The sequence below is a fragment of the Panthera uncia genome, chromosome D1 (genome assembly GCF_023721935.1).
Source record: "Panthera uncia isolate 11264 chromosome D1, Puncia_PCG_1.0, whole genome shotgun sequence".
Taxonomy (NCBI): Eukaryota; Metazoa; Chordata; class Mammalia; order Carnivora; family Felidae; genus Panthera; species Panthera uncia.
Genome location: NC_064808.1, coordinates 87,236,770 through 87,254,924, shown reverse-complemented (window position 1 = coordinate 87,254,924; position 18,155 = coordinate 87,236,770). Strand labels below are relative to the sequence as shown.

Genomic DNA, 18,155 nt, shown 5'->3' with positions numbered 1-18,155 from the left:
TCTGCCTCAAGCCTCCTCAGCAAGCCCCAGAGAAGGACAGCCTTTCATTTCAGGCATATGCTTCTACATTACATTGTTGCTTCCCCTAATAGTAGCCTTATCTAATGTGGAATCAAAGGCATGAAGGAAATAAATTTGTCCAACTGGAAACTGAAAAGTTGTGGGCGGCTTAGTCAGTTAACTCTTGCTTTGGTCCACGTCACGGTCTCCCGGTTCATGGGTTCGAGCCCCGCCTCCCGTGCTGACAGTGCAGAGCCTGCTGGGGATTCTCTCTCTCTCTCTCTCTTTCTGCCCTTCCCCACTTTCTCTCTCTCTTGCAAAATAGAGAAATAAACTTAGGAAAAAAACTGCAAAGCTAGAGATTCTCCCTGGGTACTGAAGTAATCTCGACCACCACTTTATGTTAGAACAGTTCTGTTGCCGTATTATGCTCCCCCGCTGCCTGGAACCGTTACTTGGGGAAGCAATCTGATAGAAATTTCTGTATTTATTGAATAAGATTAGACTGTGGGTAAACATGTATTCTGATGATAGGAGAGTGGAGTCGTTTGTTTATTTATTTTGCTTTGTTTTTGCTTTCTATTTGTGTTCAAATGTCAGTTATTGCTTGCATATCTTGCCGGCTGCCTAGATGCTAACTTCTTAAAGCTCACCTATAGTGGTGATGCCATAATCCTGTCCCTATAGTGGTGAGGTCTCAGAAAAACTTTAGACATTACCAAACAATAAACGAACCAAACCCCCAACTGCATGAGAGTCAGAGATTTTCTAAACTCTGTATTATTGTCCAAAGTGTTTTCTACTCCTCTTTTAAAGATTAGGGGAAATTAACCTCCCTTCCTCTTTTCTTACTTTGCTCCTTTCCTAAACCATGCTGTCATTACAATCTGCAAGGAACTTTGGTAGGTGCTGGAGGAGAAAACACATGTCAGTCTGAGCTTCCGTGATGCTTCATATGTCTTGACTGTTTTAGCTTTTCTGCAAAGAAATAAAAATGTTTGGGTTTACTTCACAAAGGCCTCTGTATGTGTATGTGTATGTGTATGTGTATGTGTATGTGTATGTATTCTATATATATGTACATGTATAAATACATATGTATGTATAAATATATGAACGTGTGTGTATATGTGTATTTATGTTGTATATGTGTCTCTTGGTGCATGTATGTATGTGTGTGTGTATATATATGTATATATATACACGTATATATATGTACACTGTTTTCTTATTAAAAGTAATTCAGTCTTATTATAGAAATGAAAACTATAGACAATCCAAAGAAAAAGTAAAAACAACTCGTGGTTCCATGACACAGCTAAAATACTAATGTATTTCCTTCTAATATTCAATTATTCTAAGTCTCTCTTTTTACTTAATATTATAGGTTAAGCAAAATACTTCATTTCTGGTTTTTGAGTCCAGCATCAAGTCGTAGACTAAGGTACGAGAATGGGATTAGAAGCTCCTTCTCAACCCCAGCTTAACCATGGACTTCCCCGGACGTAAATCTCTTTTTAGGTGATTCTCCTTGAGAAGAGCTGATCTCCCCCTGTTTATGATGAACCCTATAAATATTAAATGGGAAGGGCTTGCGTTTTTATCTCTCAAGTACTTTTCAACATGGAGAGTGTGTAAAGGCACATCATTAAGAACTCAGAGGAAACATTTCAGAGCATTCCATGCCCACCAGATTAAAACTAAGGCTTTGAAAATCACCCCTCTCTGTAGGATGTGACTAATCTCTCTCACATGGATGTACTGGGCAAAGCCTGCACAGGAGGGATTACTGTCTGTTGGTGTGTCTGATACAAAATTGCACTGAACGTTTTTTTAAGATTTGGCAGGATATGGGCAGTGCATTAATAATTCCCTTTGAACGAGGAATTCTCTCTCTCCTTATGAGCTGGCAATCGTTTCTCCTCTTTTTGCCCCATTTTTGGCTCAATACCACGAGCATTCTTTTTTTTTCTTTCTGGATTGTATTAGGTTACAACAGAGAGGCAGTGCAGACCCGGAGTAGTCATCAGTGACATCCGGGGTGCTCTGGCTGCCCTTCCTCGTTGTACAAATGAGATCAGTTGTGTTTTTTCCTTCCAGCTCTTGGGAAGCCACCTTTCTCTCTCAGCCTTTTGTTGGCAGTGAGGGTAGCTCTAAAACTCGTGTGTCAGCTTCCTGGTTTCTTTGGTGTTCTTCGTCTTCTCAAAGGCTGCCGTTTTTGACTGGCTTCTGGTTTGACATGCGTCCCCAGTTCCTGTACTCCAACCCTGTCGGCTGACTACCCCCAAGGCCCGCTTTCTGGGTGTGCGACCGGTGCAGTCACATCGGCCCTTCTCAGAAAGGCCTCATTTTAGGGTTTGCTGCTCTGCATTCACCAACTTGAAAGTCTTAGTAATTTTCTCTTTGAATTTGTGCCTTGAAGTGAAGTAGCTGGGACAGTAGAGGAAGTGCATGTACACAGAGCTTTGGCTCCCATGTTCCAGCCCCTCGCTGCCTCTGAATCTTCCTGGGTTGGGTTCCCAGCTTTCCGCCACCCTTTCTTTAGTTCTTCTAACCTGGTGCTCCTGCCACTCTGTGGCCTCCAAGTTGGTGGTAGGAGAGACCCACTGTATGCAGGGCTGGGATGTGGATACGAGGAGGGTCAGTGTGGACATAGACCCTGCAGCCTTTTGGGTGGAGCAAGGTGGTGGCCGTCACTGTCCTGGGCTGGCTATGCAGTGTGGTGACTCATGAAAGGGAAGGGCCTCTCACCTACCCTGATCCCCGTGCAAAGTAATGGTCCCTTGGGAGTTACCTGTCTGCAGCAGCCTTGGGGAGAGGAGGCTGACTTCCTGAATTATTCACTGCTCCCACAAAATCATGTAGTCTTCCTGGGCCACCGGGCATCCATTCCTGTCTTTTTCCTTAAAAGAACTACGCTTTCCTGAGCCTGTGCCGCAGAGTGCATCCGGAGAGGCTGAATCTGATCACGGCTGCAAGAGTGAGTGTGATTTGCCCAATTTAACCCCATTCTTCTTGCCAAGATTACGGGTCCAAGAATAATGTGTGATGCAATTATGGCCACAAGGATTTGAGAGGATGTCTTTTGAGAAATTCTAGGGTGTTTTTTTCTGTTTTTGTTTGTTTGTTTGGCACAGCCACAAAAAGGGGAGACCACTCTCTTCTCTTCCCTTGGATGTTGTTGGGTTCAAATATTATGCCCTGGGCTGTTGTAGCCACAGTGACAGTAGCCAGTGGATGAAGCCATACGTGGGGAGGGCAGAACTGAGAGATGAAAGGAACCTGGCTTCTTGAGTATGCAGAATCACTGAACTTGCCTGACCTCTGGAGTACTCGTTATAAAGATATACGATGACTGTCTCCTCGGCATTGCATTGGACCACATATTTGTTTATTAAATGCAATTTTTTTTCTTTCTAAGCTAGCTAAAGAAAATATTCTTGAGTAGAGTTAGTTCTTAAAGTGATAAACAGAAAAAAATGCGTAGATAATAAAATCAAAGAATGATAGCATGTCAGAGCTGGAAAGGACCTTGAACCATGGTCCTCATTTATTCCAGGCAATCTTTTGGGCACACGCCCCATCAAGGTCACCCCTGTCAAGATCATTGGGGCAAGAAGAACGAGGACTTGAACACCCCTCTCCAGTCCCAGGCTGATGTTGTTCCCAACCCGCTACGCCACATCCCTTAGAACTAAAACGATCTTAACCTGTAATACCTTTCCTTCATTTTTTCCTTGATTCCTATTTTCAGTCATCCAGTACTATTTTTCCTATTGTCAGGTGAGTTCTCAATTAGTTTTTTTTTTTTAATATGAATAATTGGCAGTCTCACCAGAAAATACACCTGGAAAAGATAAAAATACATACTCCTCAAGAAAATCTATCATTCGGGTTGCTTATATCTCTTCCTCTCTTGTTTATATAAGCTGATATAAATACAAACCACAATGTTTGATGTTTCTGACATCTCTACCACGTAAAAAGAAGCTTTAAGAGGAAAGAACACACTAATTCATAAGTCTATACATATAAGCTTTTTTGTTGGATTCTGTGTATATGTGGAGGGGGTTGGTTGAAAGTGACCAGGTAATGCTCACATTTATGGAACATACGTGTCTGCTATATTTACTTTCTAAAAACATCTTTATATGTCTTTCTCTCCCTATGAAGCATGATGTCATTGAAGGCAGAAATAATACTTTATTCATCTTTGCAACTCTGGCGCCCAAGAGATCTTTAATACCTAGAAAGTACCCAGTAAGGATTTGTTGGCTAAATAGATGAATTCGTGGATAATGTAAATGAGCAAATGAAATAGCAAATGAATAAACACCTATTGCATTTACTATTCATATGTTACGATTTAACATTTTGTCTCATAATGACATTTTCTATAGCTAAGTTGTAAGTCTCTAACAAATTACAAGTTCTTTGAGGGATGAGGAAGGTTTATACTGCTCCTTTCTCATTCACTTAGAACAACTTCAGGTAACAGTGTCCAGTTAAGACAAGAAGTGAACATTTAAGGAGAGTAGGAGGATATTGGAGAGTCTGCCAGTGAAAAAGTATGAATTCCAGAAGGCACATTGGGAAGACCTGGGAGGACAGGTGGTTAGAAAGTTGAGTCAGTTTCATGGATGTTCAGCATGGAGATGAACGCCATGGTAATAGAGTGGTAATAGCCAAGGTAATAGACATGGTGAGTTTGGGTTTCTGGAGGTGCCCTAGGACAACAGGCATGTGACACAAGATGGCTTCGTTCTGAGCAGAGTTTCTAGCAAGGGTGCCTGTCATTGTACTGCTGGAAGGTTTTGAAGAGTTTGGGCAACTGACTCAGAATTTGTATTCATAACTATAATCCTGTGTTTAATGCAAATTGATCTCCGCTTTGTTGTGAAGTTCAGGGGTGCGGTAGAAAGATTGCTATTGCAGGAGGATTCAGAAATCTGGATTCCAATTCCAGTTGTACGAACTAGCTGGATGCACTTCTGTCACATCACTTAACTTCTCTGGGCCTCAGTTTCGTCACCCGTAAAATGAGCAACTTGGACGATCTCAGAGAGGAACCAAACTGGAAAATCGGTTGCCTCAGATTCTAAAGTAAATGCCTCTCTGAACTACTTTTTTTTCTAAAAAGCATATACTCATTATGAGTGCAGATTCAGCAGTTAGACAAAGCTGGATTTTTATCCAAGTCCACAATGCGGGTTATGAGACCTAACTCTCTAAATTGTATGAATGCGGCTCTAATTTTCTCATCTGGAAAGTAAGATATAGTGACAGTCTCAATAGTTAATGTGAACATTAAATGGCACAATGCCTGACAAATAGTAAACACTTAAGATTTTTTAGTTGTTTATTATAAAATGTGAGAAAAGTTTTTTGATTCTATTCATTTAAGCATTGCAAGTATATGACACTTTCCATATACTTTAATGTTTTAATTTCAGTATAATGCTGATTGGGTAAATGGCCTCTGTTGCTTATGATCTTTTCAGAAAAAGAGCAGAATCACATCTAAATCAGATGAAAAAGAATTTTCAGAGATATGTGAACCTAATGACTGAGGCTAAGTTTTTTTTTTTTTTTCTGTTTGATCTTTACTTTGTCCAATTAATCCTCATAATTGGAAATGTGAAAAAAAAATTAGTTGCCCTAAAACCCTGATTTTTCCCCTTTTTCCTTTATTTTGGAGATAAATTTCAACATGCCACTTTCTGGAATTATCCACCAGTCAAAATACAGTACATCTCTCACAATGTATACCTAGGGTTGTACGCCAGAATGAATTCTTCCAACATTTCCTTTCCTTCCAACATTCCACTTTCTGGAACTATCCACCAGTCAAAACACAGTACATCTCTCACAATGTATACCTGGGGTAGTATGCCAGAATGAATTCTTCCAACATTTCCTTTGGTTTGGACTTTGACTCTCCATAGAGAAATAATACTTATTAAAGAAATAAACCTGGTAGGGAAGATTGAAAGGTAAAACACTTTCGTATTAAAATAGGAGGCTATATATTCATCATTTTCCAAATCCATGAAATAAGATTCATGGTATTTTTCCTCCCTCTCACTATTTACCCATCAACTCATATATTGGGGGTGGTGAAGTTTAACAAGCTTGACAAGTTTTGAGAGAGAAAAATAAAAATCAAAATCAAACATATCATACAGTGACTACCCAGGCTCACATACCTTTGAAAAAATAAGAATCAAGCCATTCTCTCTCTGTATAGATGATGGAAAAATAGATAGATGACAGACAAGATATAGAGAGAAATAGATATAATATATATATATCTCATCTATTTTATATATCATATGTAGCATATATGTCATTTTTTTTTTTACTTTTCTCACTAGGATTTTGATGTTTTAACCAAAGAATAAGAATACAGTTGAATTTATAAATTAATAACTTGATTTACTGTTAATTTTGTTAAAAGGCCAATGCCCATTCCATATCTCCTTGATTATCTGTTCATGCATAACTCACCCACATTTATCTAGAAAGCCTTGTCTGCCCTGTTGTAGCCTGTCCTTTAATGCTGAAGTCTGTCTCACAGACTGTGCTCACTTCAGGACCAGAAGGAACATATACCCGTTGCTACTCCCATTCTAAATGAGTGGCTCTACACTCACCACTCATGTTCTAAAAAGAGGTGCTAGGGAGATTCACATGTGTATAGAAATATGATATGTTATTAGATTGGGGCATGGCCAACTTGAACATTTATGTCTTGGACCATGCTGAGCTGTGAACATAATTCAGAGAAAAAGTTGCTTATTCATTTGTTTGTTCAATAGACATGCCTTTGGTTCCTCCTGTGGCTGTCACACAAGGAACATGGTTATGGGCAATGTGATGTGATCCTTGACCTTTCTTGGTATGTGTGAACTTGTGAGGGTGTGATTTAGTTTTGGAAGATGGGTTGTGTATGTGTGCATGTGAGAAAGAGAGAGAGGGAGAGGGAATTGGATTGGGAATTAAGAGAGCCAGACTACTAGTCCCAGCTATGTTACTAAATAGTTATTTAGGCTGGGGCAATCCATACTTCCTTTCTCATTAGTTTCCTAACCTGTAGAATGAAGGGGTTAAACGAGATAAAGGCCCTTTAGGCTTTCCAAAATTCTGTGAGTGTCTGATTATTGCTATCTCTTGGGTAGCCCTGTGAGTATACTACCCGTGTAGGTATTGTGTGTCTGCCTTCTCTTGCCTTTCAGTAGTGAGCTCTTCCAGATACATAAAAAGAGTTGTGCAGGAAGATGGGGTCTGGGAGACAAGAGGCACCAAAAGCGGTTCCAGGAGCACCAGCCTCTTAAGCCTCCCCTCAGAAGTCACATTGAAGCCAAATAAAGGAGAAACATGGTAGTTCTGCTTTGTTTAGGAAAAACAGAAACAGAAACAAAAACCAAAAAACACCGGCCTTGTCGATATGCTGTGAAATATTAGGTAATTTTGGAAATAAGATTTTTAAGTGGTGGTGTACCCATCAAAGTTTTCCAATATCTAGCCAACAGCTAAATCATTTGAAATAAAAGTCAAAGAGAGAGAAGGAAACCAGAGAGGCAAACAGTATTAAGATAACATGACTTCATTACGTAAGTCAATACTTTGATTTGATTTGATTTGTTTCTTTTCAAAACTCATTCTCTTTGTAGGTGCACGTGTATGCCTTAGTTTTTAAAAAGCTTCTTTAAAAATTAAAATAGTGACATAGGGCTACGTAAGCATTTAGGGATGGGTGTGGTCAAGGTCATAATACCAGGCTTGCTGTACATTTCAAAGTCATCGGTGCTCCTGAAGATGCATGCAGGCAAGCGTGAGTACTAGAAGATGAGAGTAACAGACAGGTAGTAGGAAGCAGCAGAAAATCTCTAGTTTTGCAGGATAGGCAGCCAATTTTCTTTAAAAACAAAAACAAATACAAATACAATGCACCATGAATGCTTTCTAAGTCCGTGGATATGCTCTGTTGTTTATCTAGATTGATGCTTACTGTTTAAATGGACCTTTTAAGTGCATGTTCTGATTTAGTAGGTGTTGGGTGGGACCCAAGATTTTGCATTTTCGACCCTGGGAGGGCAAAACTGGTCTATGAGACACACTTGGTAAAGATCCTGCAGGTTCTGTGGTTAGGTGAGATTGCTTTCAGACACCCTCTTAATGCTCTCTAGGAGAATTTGGTTTTAATTACATTTTTCTCATTTCTTCCAGGACCTCGTAAACTTTACAGAAAGGAATTTCCAATATCTAACCTGAAGTTTTCATACTTCAGTCACATCGCTTCCCATGTCTTTTTCAGTGAAGCCAGGCTGGTTCTGTGTGTTGTTTTAGTTTAGATTGAGGATTGTTACATTACTACCTTGCCCCCTGCTTTGCCTGGTTTATATACCTCAAGTTCATCCTTCCTTCCTTCCTTCCTTCCTTCCTTCCTTCCTTTCTTCCCTTCCAACATATTTCCAAATTGATTTGGAGATACTTCTTGAATATTTTGTTTCAGATTTCCCAAATTGGTTGTTTTTCCCTCTTTATCTCTTGACTGTCTTGGATACAGGACAATCTACCACTGCAGAGATTCCCTGGTGGACAGTAACACACTTATGCATCCGCAAGCAGCTACCATACAGAGACAGAAGAATAGGAAGATAAGGAGTTTCACTTATTTATTGAGGGCACGGGGAAAATGCCAAATGGGAATGCACCGGGGTAGCATTCTCCAGATGTTGAGAAGTCTGGCTTGGTTTGGGGCTGCTGGTAACTGTTTTCTCTTCTAATGTAGTCATAGCACCTGAAGGGAATCTTGGGTCCCAAGCACGAAAGATGCAAAGAACTGGTGAATTGAAAGGCCCCTATGGGTGCAAGTCTGAGCTGACTGGCTGTGACCGTGACGGTGACATTCATTTCCTGCCTTCTGCCAGCACTGAAATCATGGCTAGACAGAGGAGCAGAAGTTAATTGCCCCAGGGAAAAGGTCCCTGCGTTAATTATCACATTAAAGTTCCCATTGCATTAAAGCTTCGGGCTCAGGTTTCTCCTAGCAGCTGGGCTCAGAGGAGCCATGGAATCTCGTGTGTGTATGTAATGTTTCTTCTCCAGAGAAATTTTCCACCTCCATTGAGACTTGAATGGAAAAGCGACTAGCTTGAACTCTAGTTTGGAAACCTCAGCAGGTCCAGGAAGCCTGGAGAGAGAGGAAACTGGATTTTGTCAGAGGAGGGGAGTGTTGAGCCAGGTGTACCAAGAACCACCAGCCTCTAGGACACAGAGATTCAAGGAGGCTCCTTGATAAAGATGGTCCTGAGTTATGTAATCCACACATCACAACAGCACCAACGGCGACACCACCCAGCTTAACAAAGAAACTGCAGAATTGGTGGGCTGGTGGGTAAAGGGCTTGAGAGCCAGAAGCTGCTGATTAAAAATAACTTGGGAGGCGTAGAGAATGGTGATCTTTTCATGAGCACATAGCATCCCTGGGCCATTCCCAACTTCCCTGTGATCTATATCCTTCCTTCTTGACTTCAGTTTTACATTTACAAGGCAAATATGTAGAGTGAAAAGTCACTTAAAATGCTGCCAGACAAACCTGGGTTCTAATTACGAGCTCAGGTTCACCATTTAATAGCACCATGCGATCTTAGACAAATCACATAATGTCTTCAAGCCTCAGCGTCCTCATCTTTAAAATGGAAACAACATTGCCCATCTTGCAATTTAAAATTTTATTTTTAATTTTTCGTATTAAATGAAACACCCATAAAGGAATGTTAACGCCATGTACATGGATGGCATGCAGTTTTGGAAACCTAATAAAACTCAATATCCTAACTCATTTCCTTTGCTCCTGATGTGAAGTTCACTATGTCTTGCTGAGGGCTTTTCTGTTTTGTTCTAAGTGTGTTTAAGGGTTTCCTACCAAATAAGAAAACCAAGTCCTTAAGGAATGATACTCTGCTGTCTGCTGCTTTAAATTTCCACCAGAGACCTAGAGAGTTTGGTGCAATTCAGTTTACGTATGTTGAGCTTTTGCTCATACTCGACATCCTGCTGGGCACTGTGAAGGGATCAAAAAGGAATACGACATAGGAACTGTCACAAGGATATACAGTATTTATTAGAGAACTAGCTAATTGTATTAAAAGAAGACTGTGATAAACACCCTAGAAAAATGAGATTCGTATCCATGGGAGTAATGAGGAAGGAAAAAACAAAAACACAAACAATTCCTTCTCATGAGATAGGGGAACACTTTTGGAAGAGGGGAGATTTATGGTAGACCTTAAAGGAAAGAAATGTGTCAGCCTGTTTCAACCTTCTTTCCTTCTGTAAGAGGTCAAAGGCAATAGCTCTTTGAATCATAATTGGATTTCTGATAGTCAAAGGTGAAGCCTGTCCACAGGATTGGGTCCTGGTTGCTATATCATCACGGTATGGAAAAAGTGTTGGACAATTAGTCTATATCCTTGTTTGCAAGGAAGGCATTCAATCTTTCAGCACAAGTAGCTGTTACTTGACTTTATACTTCCTGGTAACTTCTCACACTCTGGTGTAATTTAAGACCAATCTCCACTCATTCAGTGGAAGTTTGCTCTCTGCTAAGCCCTTCATACTCCAGAAGAAACTCAGATTTTATTATTTTTCCATGTAGTTAATTACAATTCTCTTTCACCTAACTTTAAAAAAATATATATACCGTTCTGTCTATTCGTTATTCATCTTCCCGTGTCTTCCCTGAACTCTCTTGGCTCATCCAAATCTCCTATAAATTGAAGCATACAGAAGCAGACTTGGGCACTGGGGACGCCACAGCCAGGATTTAGAACAGAGAAACTGACAGCCCTCAGTTCTATCATGCTCAAGACCTACCCGTTGTTCCATTTGAACACAGCAAGGTACAAACTACCTTAACAGAATATGGCTCCATGGACTCACAATCAGTTTGCCTAAATTCCAGGTTGTTTCACTGAGAAAACTAAGGTATTGGGGGCTGACATTTGAGGTGAACAACAACAATGACAACAGCAGCAACAACTGGTTTTTCAAATGTTTCCCAAGGTCCCAAGGTTGTGTCTGAATGGACCTGCTAGCCTTCTGTCTCTCGCTTGTCCCCCCATTGGACAATGTGGCACTGGGCTGTCTACATCAGAGCCAGCTAAGAAGCAAATCATACACTCCTTGCATTCTGCAGGATTTCTCCTCCCGCCCCCACCCCTGCCGGGTTAAATGTGTTTCACCTTTGGAATAAAGTGGTGTGATATTCAAACATCTCCTAATGAGGCTCTCAGACTTAGGGCTTTGTGATTTTACTCACCTGAGTGGTTTCCCTTAAGCCTACAGAAAAGACAGTTGCGAGGTTTAATACCATCTCTCTTTTGTTAGGAAGCCAGAAACCAAGACTGTCAGTCAGTTAAGACACAGTGATTGTGTTCACGCTTTAGCCACATGAAGGTATAGACATGTTACCACTCGGGCTCAGCTAGGCTGTAGTCTAGGTTAACATCACATCACTGACAGTCTCAACTTCACAGTCTTTAAGAAATATTTCTAGAATGTGCAGAGGGAAGAGGGAGGTTCTTATCTCTGTTCATAAGGTAATATTCATCATATTTATTATGCCTGTTACAGGAGTGGGGAAATCAACCACCAGAAATCAATCTTTCCCAAATAACTCCCTAGGAATATGGCTGTCTTCTGGGGTAAAGGCTAAGGGGGAAATATCCCAGGTCTGTGTAAAATGGCCTGGTTGGGAATCAAGAGACCTGCCACCAATTAGCTAAATAAAGTCTAGTTGGGTGATGTCATCCATTTGGGTCATCGTTTTCTTTCTACGAGGAGGGATATCAATATCTCTCCTCCCTAACAATGAAGGATAGTGTGAACATTATACTGATGCAAAAGATGAGGAAACTCTTTGAATATAGAAGTCCTAGGAGAAAATGATGTGTTTTCGTATTTTCTGTTGCCCTGATGGAGTGAATCAAACACATCTCTTCATCACCTCCACACCCACATAAGGGTGTTTCAGGTTTGTAGATAACAGGGGACTCATAGTCTGGAACCAGAATAATGCTTAGAAAATCATGGGGCTGAGGTTTCTGGGCTTAGGAGGATCCAAGGACAGAATAAGGGCTCCTGTGAGCTATCCAATTTTCAAGGGATGTTGTTAGGATTGGAGAACAGAAGAGGAAACAGTCACATCATATCCTTCAGCCAAAGGAGACTTGCGGAAGAGAAAGCCTGTAGAATAAACCATATGGATCGTGAAATGACCAAAGGGGTTCTGTTTGGGGGGACTGAGGCAAGTATACCTGCAAAAAAGGTGATGGAGGTGATAAACTTGCAGTTCAGTGTTGTTAGTATGAGGTGTAAAAATCTCCTTACTCCCAACTTGACAAAGAATCAAGCACTATCCTTGGTCTCCAGCATGACCCATATTTGGAGCATAACCAATGTTCTTAGGGGTTGTGAATTCATGGGCCTGATTTCATAAATCCTTGCAGAGTTTAGTTTGACAATGGGGCTTGTTAAATCCTACCGAGGAGCGTTCAACCCATGCGCAGCCAAATAAGTGCTCACTGGTGTCTCAGAGGCAGGACTCTGTGACTTTTATCCTGGTTTCCATCTGATTGCAATCCCCAAGCTAAAGGGTCATGGTTGAACACTGATCTTTTCATACTACAGAATTCAGAAGAGTAGGGACTGGGTTTAGAATAGAATAGGGAAGAGAGCCCAGGCTTTGGAGTCAGGCAAATGTAGGATCAAACTACTCATTCTCCCTGTGCATCAATGTCTCCGTCTATTGGCAATAATCATGGCTTCCTCCTATGGTCGTTCTGAAGCTTAAAGGCACCCTGACATACATTCCAGTACAAGTTGGAGGTCTGAGTGATAATTCACTTATCCCTCATGTAATCTTTATGACTGTTTGGCACAGAGCAGGTGCCTTGCTTGTGGGAACGGTGGGTATAGCCACATCTGTACAGGTTAAAGAAAGAACATAATGTGTGCTTAATAAAATGATAATTTGGAATATTCCTAAAGGAACAGAAACCTGAATTTTCTACACATGGGCAGCCAACTTTTAGGAATCCACAGCTTTGTTTTTTGTGTTTATTTTTGTTCCTTTTTTGCTTCCTTGCTTATTTTTCTAGCTGCTAAAATAAAGACAATTATTATAAAGACATTATTATTTGGAAAACTTTGTTCACCATAGCAAATATCTCCCAAGCATGTCAATAGCCCTAGATCTTTCAGGAAATTCTATATTTAATCAGCCCCAGACTATTTTTAGATGAAGTACAGTATAAACAGTTAAGGCAACTGCTTAACCTGGGAATTGTAATACATCTTTCTGGCACAATCCTCCCATTTTTCAAATTAACAAATGAAGGGTACGTGGGTGGCTTGGTCAGTTAAGCATCTGACTCTTGATTTTCTATCAGGTCATGATCTCATGGTTCTTGAGTTCCAGCCCCGTGTTGGGCTCTTTGTTGATAGTGTGGAGCCCTGACAGTGCTCAGCCAGGGATTCTCTCCTCTCTCTCTCTCTCTCTCTGCCCCTCCCCCACTCACGCTCTCTCTCTAAATAAATTTTAGAAAATGAGGATAATGAACTGGATCTTCAGTCCCCGTGCGTATTGACATAGGGGTGGGAAGGAGGATTACAATATGGATTACCATAAGTGACTACGCCCCCAAGACACATCTTTTCTGGCAACTCCTTCTCATTCCCAGCTCTAGAATTTTGTTCTCACCTCTTGCTACCCGACGATTCGTCCTCCACCCTGCCACCAGTCACCTGCACTCACTTCTTCATCCTTTGTGGATGAACAAACCCTGTGGGCTTAGATGTAGTGCCTGCTCATAAAGCTTGGGGTCCCTCCACTAAGCAAATTCAAAGCTCTCTGTCAACTTTCAGATGACGAACTAGTATAAATATCAAGAGCCAGCGCAGGTGACTCTCACACAAGTTAATGATGTAGATTGGGGAGTAGAAAGAAGTTTTCTAGCCTGGGTCAGACTTAGACTTAAATTCTTTCTTACAGTTAATGGTTGTGTGGCTTTGGGCAAGTCACTTCAGTCTCTGACACTCCATTTCTTATTTCATTTTTAATGTGGAGATCAAAACAGCAACAGCTGTTGTTTTGTCCACAAATATATTTGTAACTTGCCCCTCCGAGCAGGCCTTTGATATGTTTTGGTTCACTTATCTCTTATCTAATGCAACGAATCATTTTTTACCATGTGAATGTGTGTTGCTGCCAGTTGGAGTGGAAAGTCATCATGGTAGAAATTCTGTTGAAGAAGGTAGGTTTGTGATGATGGTAGAGTCTAAGAAATCCCAAGAGATTCCAGGAGGGAGGTGAGGGGAGTAATAATGGGTCAAAAGACTGACTGACACTTCCCATTGACAGTTAAAGAAAGAATGGTGTACATATGAAATTCAGTGCTATACAGGTTTCAGGGACTGGAACCTTTGTCACCTTCCAGACTTAAAGTCCTAAGAGAGTCTGAGGCACAGTTTTGTAAGAGACACAGATAGGAAGCGAGACCATATAAGATGTCCATTGTAGCTTTATGGAGACCTCCTGGGATGATACACAGTTTCAAATCTTCTTGATTTCCCATGGCAGATTCTTTAATGGGGTGGTGGGTTGAGAGGGGATGAAGGAAGGATAAATGGAGATTACAGTTGACGGGGCTTCAGCGAAAGCTCACCTTACTGCAGGTCCCAGTATCAAAGCAAGTCCTCTGATGTTCCCAGGTTGTCCGTGCATAGCTCTGAGGGATCAGCAAGTTCCCTACGGTACCCTGAGAATTTGGAAAATTTGCGTAGCTTCCAAGAAAAAGTCTTAGCAGTAAGAGGAATGCCCCCTAGAGATAGCCATAACTGGGTTCAAATCCAGTTCTGTTCCTTGCCAGCTGTGTGACCTTATACAAATTTATTCAACTTCTTGTGGACTCTTTTTCTCACCATAAAATGGAGGCAATGATAATGCATTGGGTTTTCGAGACAACAAAGACGATAATAACTTTAACTGAACTCTAGTGCCTGATACTCAATACACTGTTGTGATTATTCTTAATTTGTTATTAGAATTCTCTTTAGTCAGGATCTGTTAAGGAACCAGCCCATTTTAGAGATTAAATCTATAAAGAGAATCGGAAACTGAGAAGTATAATGGGGCAGGAGAAATTAAGACTTAGGAAACTTGAGTGGGGTCAGCTAGTCTACTGGTATTGTTGATGAAAGGTCTTAATGCTAAAAAGGGGTTAAATCCTGATCTATTTGATGAGAAGTGGCACGACAAGGTTTGGAAGGATGAAGAGAAGAGATGTCTTTAAAAACCACAAGCAAATAAAGAGCCTTTAACATTTCCTACCTTCCTAGTCTCGGTGGAATTTGGAGAATTAATGAACTAATATCTACAAAGTACTTAGAGACTATCAAATGAAAGAAATATAGAAATCCCAAGTAGTATTGTAATTTTATTAAACATTTATTGAACATGGTACAGAATATATAGGTAACTATACTTTCTACCCAGAGGGTTTAGAATATAATTGCAATGTTTTTATTAATCATCTTGAGGGCAGAGGGAGTTCTAGCTAAACAGGAAGTTTGAAATATCTCTGAAGAATCCAGATGGATATCGCATCTGGTCACCATAATTTTTTCCCTGAATTTCTAGAACACAATTGTAGTGTTGTCATTATACAACACTAATATTGATACCGATACTTGTGATAATAATAAAAGCCAAACAAATAATATGCCAGACACTCTGCTGTGTCTAGGTACTTCATATAGATTGTCTGTAAACTTGATAATGAATCTTGAGAGACAGGATTAATATCCCCATCATATAGGTGAGTAAGTTGAGGGTAAAGAAGTTATTCAATATTTCATGGCTTGGAAGAGATGTATTTGACCCTATAAGCCTGCAAAGACTTGCTCCTGGATTGTGTTTTTTCCCATCATCATTAAAGACAGTTGGATATTCTGGGGGTGACTGAGTGGCTCAGTCAGTTAAGTGTCTGACTTCGGCTCAGGTCATGATCTCGCAGCTTGTGAGTTCGAGCCTTGTGTCAGGCTCTGTGCGGACAGCTCATGGCACAGAGCCTGCATCAGATTCTGTCCCTCTCTCTCTGCCCCTCCCCTGTTCATGCTCTCTCTCTCTCCCTCTCTCAAAAATAAATAAACATTAAAAAATTAAAAAGAGAGTTGGATATTCTGGGAGTATAAGAACAGTATGACTCCAGTTGTGGTTCTAAGCTAGAAGTTCTTAACCTAGAGTCCATAGACCCTGTCTAAGGTGTTCATGGAATGCCCTGAAATTCTTTACAAACATGCCTATTTAATGTGTTTATGCAATTTTCCGGAGAGTAGGTCTAGAAACTTCATCAGGTTCTTGAAGGAATTTATAATCCAAATAAGAGTAAGAACCACTGTGCCAATCTTGGGCCAACTCTGTATAGTGGACTGTGTCTACTAACATGCTTAGCATGAGCCTAATCCTTAACTACTTACCTCAGATATGACAGCATTCAATGATGTGTGTGTGTGTGTGTGTGTGTGTGTGTGTGTGTGTGTGTGGCAGGTTCAGGGTCTATTTTCCACTTTCCTTCAGTTGACTTCTATGCTTCCTGTTTTTCAGTCTTCTCTTATGAGAGGTATTGGAGAAAGGTCTGTACTCAGCCTCGACCCAGGCCCATCTTAAATCCTAGCTCTTCAGTTATATGTTCACGGACTCTCACAGAGGAGCTAACTATACCCTTATTTGTGTACAGCTCAGTATAAACCCTTATTCAAGACATTGTGCTGCATAGTAGTTGTTTGTTTATGCATTCATTCCCTTCCTCAGACTTTGCATTTCCCTTGAGCGAGAAGTATATAATATTCATCTTTTTTGTTTATTCTAGGCAGTATGCACAGCATAGTGCCTAGAATACGGTCAGTACCCAGTGAAAGTTCAAGAAATAGATGATTGGTAGATCGATAGATGGATGGACTGACAAGAGAATACACCTGTTATAGTCTTGCAAGCTAAGATATTGAAGGGCATATATTAGTAGGTAAGAACTCACTAATTTTAAGCTAGCTTATACTCACACTTATGTTAGTAAAATTGGTGATAAGTACGGGAAGGGGATCACATGTGGATTCATGCTTCCCTTACACTGATGGGTATAGAAGGACAATTTGGTATAATAGAATTTTGCAAGGGGTATAACTTTTCCATTTAGGAGAATAAAGTTAGGTGATTGGAAAGCCATAGCATGCTGTCGAGCTTATATCAGTTTTCCAGCCCTTTGCAAAAGGCACACTGTAGCTGACTTTTCAGCTCCGGCTTTATGCAATTTGGCCTAATAGACAGCGAAAGCTTTTCATGCTCACAAAAACCTAATATTAGCATCTCAGTAATGTATTCAAGTTGCCACCTACCCATACGGGCTGCATATCCTTGGAGGAGCCTAATAGGACAAGAGAATTCCTGCTATTTTAGAGTACCTTTGACAGTGAAGAGAATAATAATTTTAAACAATCTATCAGGCTTACATTTAGTGAAAATTCCTGGCTTGTTAGCCCGGCTAATCTTTGAGTTATCTGTGTTTGAACAGAAAATGCTGTTATCTCTTATCCCATCTATTCCTGTGGTGAGCAATGGGTCTGTACTCACTGCTGGAACCTGTCCTGATAATATCATCCTCATCACCATGGGAACGCTGTCCTTTTGCAAAGATGAGAGTTAAGTCCACCCTAAAAACGTCTAAGCGCTCTCTTGAAGTATAATCAGAATTCTCCAGTGAGATTTAGGTATAATCTGTGAGGGGTGACACGGAAGAATAAATATTTCTGCGTTTTACTGTAAGTCTTCCTGAATTCCAAGACTTAAAACAGAAACTCCTGTCTTCAAATAAAGAGATAAAAGAAATATCCTTTTACAGAGGTAGTTGGGTATTCACCCAGTAAGATAATCTGTGATTTGTACTTTGTAGGCTACACTAGAATATCCTTCCAACCCTCACATAAGCCTTGTTCCCTGGCATCTCAGGAGAATAAAACCCTAGCACGAAGAAAAGTTGTCTGGGTTTTTTTTTTGGTATAACTCCCTTGATCCTTTGGGCTGTAAAAAAAAA

At 40.5% G+C, this 18,155-nt stretch overlaps 1 pseudogene; it reads right to left on the bottom strand.

The window, feature by feature from the left end:
- The window catches only part of LOC125929560 (uncharacterized), a 158,853-nt pseudogene extending 155,967 nt beyond the window's left edge, over positions 1 to 2,886 (bottom strand).
- Between the last annotated feature and the right edge of the window lie 15,269 nt (positions 2,887 to 18,155).